Genomic DNA, 7,138 nt, shown 5'->3' on the forward strand with positions numbered 1-7,138 from the left:
GGGATTTCGGAAGGTAGAGGGGACCTGGGTTAGGAAGTCTTCCACCTCCACACATACCACCAGACATTCCCCTAGTCCTGAGCCAGACTCAGATTATCCTGACTTTTCCTCCACTTCTGCTCCTACCACCTCAGCCGGACCCTCCTCCTCAGCTCCTCAGCCCATGGAGGTCCGGATCGCTCCTGAGCAGCTTCGGGAGTTGCGCCAGGAGATAGTTAGAGACCTGCGGGATGATCTACTTCGGGAGCTCCGGGGTTCAGTGCCTGCTCCCTCTCCTGCACCATCTTCAGCGTTGGTCCCTTCCTTGACAGCCGTGACTGAGATGACGGCCCATGTGCGGGAAGAGATCGACAATGTATGGTTCCTGGTCCAAGCCCAGTTCCATAGCATGAGCGAAGTCTCGAGCACCACTCGGAAGATGCGCGATAACGTCCGACAGGATATGGGCACCACTACCTAGGGGGCCGAGCGCTTGGCGAATGTGCTCATCGACAAGCTGGACACACTTCAGAAGTCGGTGACCGAGCTCGATACGACACATAGCAGGGCCACCTCGGCCATTATCCGACAGCTCGAGCACGTCACCAATGCAGTCACACTACTTGCAGAGCGCATGCCCCGGGGACCCGCATCCTCCTCGAGGAAGCCTTAGATCATTTTGTGTTATTTTGACATGTACTTTTTTGCTTTACTTATTGTATTCTAAAATGCATTTACATACACATCAATACAATGAGTAGACATATTCTCTTCAATTGTGTGCAATTTGATCTCTAAGTGATTGTTTGTTCTGCTTACCTCCTTTTTGATATGATGACAAAAAGGGGGAGAAATATTTAGTAGATATGTAAATGGAATCAACATAAAAGAACTCAAAATGAGAATCAAAAATTAAAACATAATTTGTTCTTAGTGGATTTGGTACCTCGAGGCTCATTATCTCTCTGTTGGGGCTCCTAATGGAGTAATCTCCAGAATCTATTCAAGGGATATTCGGAGATTAGCTGAATCCTACTCAAGAACAAATTGACAGATTTTTCCTCTAAAAATCAAAAATTTCAGTTCAAAAACTTCAATGCATTAAAAGAAAATTCAGAGAATCAAAACAAAGTTGAATGCATATGTTGAGGGGGAGAATCTGAATTTTTAAGAAAGCTAAATCATTAAATATATATAAGCCAAACAATTGATTGCATGATATGAAGGCTTATATAATTCCAAATGAAAGGGGGAGCTTTAATTCCAAAATTTATTGTTTCACACCTTTCAAGCTTGGATAAATTAAATAACCAGACACTTGAATTCATTTATGGATTTTATTTCCTTGTTTATTGAGCAATTCACTTTACATATACTCAATGTTTTGTCATCATCAAAAAGGGGGAGATTGTGGAGTGATTGATCATAACCCTATTTGATTTTGATGAGCTCAAAGCATCTGAGTATATCTCTTGTTTACTAATGAATTCAATTGAGTGTTTCAGTGAAAATCTTGTCTAAAGTGTTTCTAGACTTGGTTCATAATATTTTGGATAAGTTAAGAAGTCAGTTTGAACCAAAGTCTGAGACTCGAGTCGACTCCGGAGTATTACGAGTCGACTCCAAGCGTATCAGAATCACTGGCACGGGCTCGAGTCGACTCCGGATCATTACGAGTCGACTCTGACTGAGAACAGACAGACGAGCAGAAAGCATCAACTCAAAACCTGTCAGCGAGTCGACTCCTGAAGTGCGCGAGTCGACTCCGATGTTTACCGAGTCGACTCCGGAGTAGTATGAGTCGACTCCAAGGAGTTACAGACAGAAAAGTCAGAGAGCGAATTTCGACCCTAAGATTCGAGTCGACTCCTGTGGAACGCGAGTCGACTCCGATGGTTGGTAGGTCGACTCCAAAGAAAGCGAGAGTCGACTCTCAGTGGTTCACAAGGCAAAAGTCAGAGAGCAGCTTTCGGACTCTGAGATTCGAGTCGACTCCCGCAATGCGCGAGTCGACTCCGAGACAGCGCGACCCCAAAAAGACAGAAGACCGAATTATTGTCTCTGAGAGCCGAGTCGACTCCCAGACAGCTCGAGTCGACCCCAAGGCAGCGCTACACCAAAAAGGCAGAAGGCCATGTTTCGAAAACTGAGAGCCGAGTCGACTCCAGAACAGTCCGAGTCGACTCCAAGACTGGACGAGCCAAAAGACAGAAGATCGGGAGTTCGGGCTCTGAGCGCCGAGTCGACTCCTAGGATTGTCGAGTCGACTCGAGTGGGCCAGGTTGAAAATTGGCTCCGTGGACTTCATGGGATGAGCCGACTCCGAAAATGCCAAGTCAGCTCCAGAAGTTGGCGAGTCGACTCCGGGTCAAGTCGAGTCGACTCCCAGTCGAAGAGGCCACTTTAATTCAAATCCGGAACAGTTGCCGAGTCGACTCCAGAAAAGCATGAGTCGACTCCCGCTACAGCCGAGTCGACTCCTGATCGCGCGAGTCGACTCCGACCCCGAACGGACATATTGTCAGGTTGTGCAGAGTGTGCAGAACGGGCAGAAAAAGGTGTCTAACGGCTAGTTTCCATGGGGGATGGCTTAAATAGCCACAGAGGACTGTAGCAAGGTAGTGAAGCACCATTCCATTCAAAGAAATCAAGCATTCATTCTCTGCATACTTGTCTTCAACGAAAAGAAGGAAGAGCGCCGTTAACTCCATCCAACTTCCTCTTCCCAGCATTTTAAAGAAGCCTCCTCCTGCATTCAAGTCGACCAGACATTCCAGAGGAGACTCAAAGTTCAAGAAGCCCTACTCTACTCCAACTCAAAAGTGTTTGAGGGCTCTTAACTTCTCTCTAGTTTATATTGTAGCAAATCTGCTTTTTAAGAAGCTCAGTTTTTCTGTTTGTTTCTTATTCTTTCCATATTGTCTTTGCTTGGTTCAATCGGAGGATTGAATCAAGGGTGTAGAGGTTGGTTGGTGAGCCGAGTGTAAAACCAACGTGTAAGGGTTCGATTGTGATCCCGGAAAAACAATCGGGGTGGTTCTAGTCGGTGAGCCAAGAAAAACCGATCGAGTTCGTTGTGAGCTCGTAAAACAACAAGTTTGGTTGTGAGCTTGTAAAACAACCGGCTGTAATCCGAGGGGTTATAGTGAATTCCCAAGTGAGACTTGGGGAGTGGACGTAGGAGCAAGGGTTAGCTCCGAACCACTATAAAAGCCTTGTGTTTGTGATTGTTTGTCTCTTTCTTTTACTCTCATTTCATTCACAGCACATAGCAATTAATTAATCATCTTGGTAAAGCATTAATTAGTCATCCACAACGTTTTAATTGCTAAACTATTTTAAAACCCAATTCACCCCCCCTCTTGGGTTGTCTATCTGGGCAACAATTAGCATTAGATAAGTGACTAACTATGATTAGAGATCTTCATCTTGATGTGAATGCACTCCAGATCAAATTAGGATCAATTCACAACAAGATCAATTAAAATTAATTGTATTTGGAATGGGGATTGAATTCAAATGGATTCAATGGAACCATTACAATAGAGCTTTCATTCCCACAAAAAGATGATGAGCAACCTTAAATAGAGTCAAATTAATAGATGGTTGTGAAGATGATTCACAAAAACGAGTATATAGTGATGGGCTTTAGACAACAATAGTCTATCATAATTATGAAAATGATTGGCATCAAATCATAAGAGAAAGTCCGAAAAGGCAAAGTATTGATATCATGATTCCTATATTGGAATTGAGATCATAATGAATTTTCTAATTAAGTAGCCCATATGTAATGAAACTTAGAATTTGACATTAACAAATTAGACTAAGTTTGGCTAATAGTCAACTAGCCCTAGACTTAAGATGCCCAAAATCTTCCTTAGCACAGTCCACCATAGAAGAATCTACCAAATAGAATAACATAGCCACATCATGATTAGCCTAAGAATCAACAGTATTCTCCATTCCTTAATAGAAGCCTTCTTTATTGAAAAATCAAGTCTTCCATCATAACATATTTCAAATCAGAATTATTTTTTTTGACTAATTTAAAATGACTCAGTTCACCATACTTTTGCTGCACAACTCTTATCAAAATTCTCCAAAATTTCTTAATGATCCTAAATTATTTTTTAAAAATAAAAAAATTTTATCCTTACTTTCCAAGTACATTAGATCATGATTAACCCTCAAGGTAATTGCAATATTTGTACCATTATATGATCAAATTATCATACTCTAGATCTGTTTTGAGCTAAGCCAAGTCTAGAATTTCTTGACAATTCAATTAGATAATTGAAATTGATCTCTCTTTCTCAAGAATACTATGCTCCAATGAATTAAAAGATCCCTAAATTAACTTACTCATGAGCAAATTCTACCCTCTCAAAATCTTTTCTTCTAGGTTAAACTCATTTAAGCCTTTCACTTTTTTTAATAACTAACATAAAATTTCACTAGCATTTCATCAAGCGCAGTACAAGATCCATGATCAGATCATTAACTTGATTTTGCTTTTTTTATTTTGACTTCACAAAAATCTAGTAATCTCGATCAAAGATTTATTAGAAACTCCACCAAGACATAGGCTCTATGATTAGACAATGAGATCAATTCCACCAATAATAAAAATATTTCTATTTGTAATATTGTCAACATACATGACCTTATACATCTGCTAGAGTATACTTTAACTTAGAGGATCTACTCAAAACATCATAAAAAATTTCTTCATGATATTATTAATTATTTCATCCTTTTAGTAATAATCCTACTTTTTTTTGTATTCCCAAATAACTTTCAATAAAATTGAATTTGCTATCACATTCTATGTTCATATCAAGATTAGATTTCCAAATAATATCAAGACTAACAGAATACTCATTCACATTACTCAAAATATATCTCGATATATCAATTTCTTAACCCTCATAGCATTCCTCCTTGAACTAGGCTTGTACGCTTGAATAGGACTATAATTGTGTAAATCTTCTATGCTTATCTAGTCAAATCCTAAAATTCTATCCCACACTCACTACTAATCAAAACACTAGGATCTTGAACCTAAGCTCTAATTTTGCTTCTGTCACACCCTCAACCCATTACTAGGTCACGGTCGCTGAACCCTAGAGCAATACCCTAGAGATCATGCAAGGCTTGCCTTTTGATTAATACTCATATCATTCCAACTTAGACTATGTAAGAAATAAATAAGCTAATTTGTTTACTCCAAAGAATACTCCACAATCACTAATAATCAAATTATTCTAAGAACACTACCCTAAGCTTCTCACTGCTTGATCCCAAGCCCCATCTTTTTGGCTGCATCTGAAAATAAAAATAAAAGAGAGATAATGAGCTTCACAGCCTAGTAAGTTGCCAAAACCTCTAGTAAGATCAAATTATCGTGCAAGAATTTTTTTTTTTAAAGTTTGCATGATTTTTTATAAATAACAACATGTCGAAGAATACATGAAATGTAACATATCAATCGACATATATTTCAAAATATAATACATTTTGCTAAAACTAATTTCTCCAAAACAACCAAGGATGGAACATCCATTCTCACTCTCCTAGTCCTAGCAAATATAGTCATGATCGGCCCATGGCAAGCTCCAAAAGAGACTAGATCCTGACTACAATATGCTATCTATCGATCATATGCCAGTGATCACCCCACTAGAGGCCTAGAAGAAAACTAGCTCTGAATCACACAGTGAACATGCTTACATCAGCATGTGCTAGAGATCAACCCTGACTAGCTAGGCCCGAAAAAAAACTAGTTTCTGACTACAACATGCTATCAGCCTACATGCTCCAGTGATCACCCCAATGAAGGGCCAAAAAGAGACTAGATCTTAAGTTCATGTGATCACAGTCAGACTAGAGAGTAGCAAAATTAGAACACATATGATTATCAACACATTTATCGATGCAATAAAAATGATATATGCCCAGGTAATTCATATCATACTTGATCCAATATTTTAAAAATCAATTTCATGCAGCATGCAAATAATACTTAATTTCAGCAAAATATAATAGCAATAGATTAATTTTCAAATAATACAAATTGGATCATGATTAAAAACTAGGGATTGAGGTACCTTACAATCCTAATTCAATTACATCCGAAAATCCTTCTAACAGTGCTAACCATAGCTTCCAACATGTGGAATGATCCCTAGTCTCGATCTCCTCAAGGGTTGAAGTCTCTAATCAACATGATATTAATATCGTTTGCCTTCAATTGAGAGAGAGAAATAAGAAGATTAAAATAAAGAGAGAGAAGCTCTGTCTAATCCTAATCACGGGCCTGGCCTGGGTAGTCTAGGGAGACCATTAGGGAAAAGGTTTAGCTCTAGTCGGATTGTGGGCCTGATCTAAAGAGATAAGATCACATCAAGGGATGGGTGTTGTTTTTTTTTTAAAAGTAATAAATGAGAGAAAATAGGGAGAAATGGGGAGAAATTTGAAGAAGAAGAAGATGAATGCAGAGGAGAAGGAAGAGAGGAGACTGAGGAGGGGTGGTGGCTGCCTAATCGTCATGGCAGGGGGGTCAACGGCTAGCTAGAAGCAGCAGCGGCTGGTGGAAATGGGTCGCATGGCAAAAAATAGAGAAGGGAAGAGAAGAGGAGCAGCGCCCCTGGCTGCCTCGATGGCAACTTTTCAACCAAGGAAGAAGCAAGAGGGGGGAAGAAGCTCTCCGACGAGCTATAGTGGCAACGGCTCTCGACTGCGGTGGTGGATTCTGGTGATATAGGTGTATTAACTCGATCTTTGAGCTTGTGGGACATCCCGAAGTGTTCAGGCCCAGCCCGACCCAAACTAGCCCTGCCTGTGGGCTTGTGGGTCGGCATGAATAGGCCAGGCCCAAGGTTGACCCATGCTCGGCCATGGGAGAAACATGAAAGAAGACCCCAACAGGGAGTCTTTTTCCTCCCCTAAATCCGGTGGAGTTGGGGACTCCCATGAGGCGATCCGAGTTCAATTCGAACTCTAGGATCTTGCCTATATAACTCTCCTTCTCCTTAAATTTCCACCACATAAATCGCCACGAATCACTGTCGATTCTAAGTTATTTCTTCGAGCCTTCTCCTTGAATCTTCGTCGGAAACCTCACCAGAAGCTTCTCCGGACCGAGGTGAGAGCTCTT

This window comes from Phoenix dactylifera, chromosome 3 (genome assembly GCF_051530095.1).
Source record: "Phoenix dactylifera cultivar Ajwa chromosome 3, Ajwa_hap1_PhDact_Kaust_v1.1, whole genome shotgun sequence".
In the NCBI taxonomy this organism is placed as follows: Eukaryota; Viridiplantae; Streptophyta; class Magnoliopsida; order Arecales; family Arecaceae; genus Phoenix; species Phoenix dactylifera.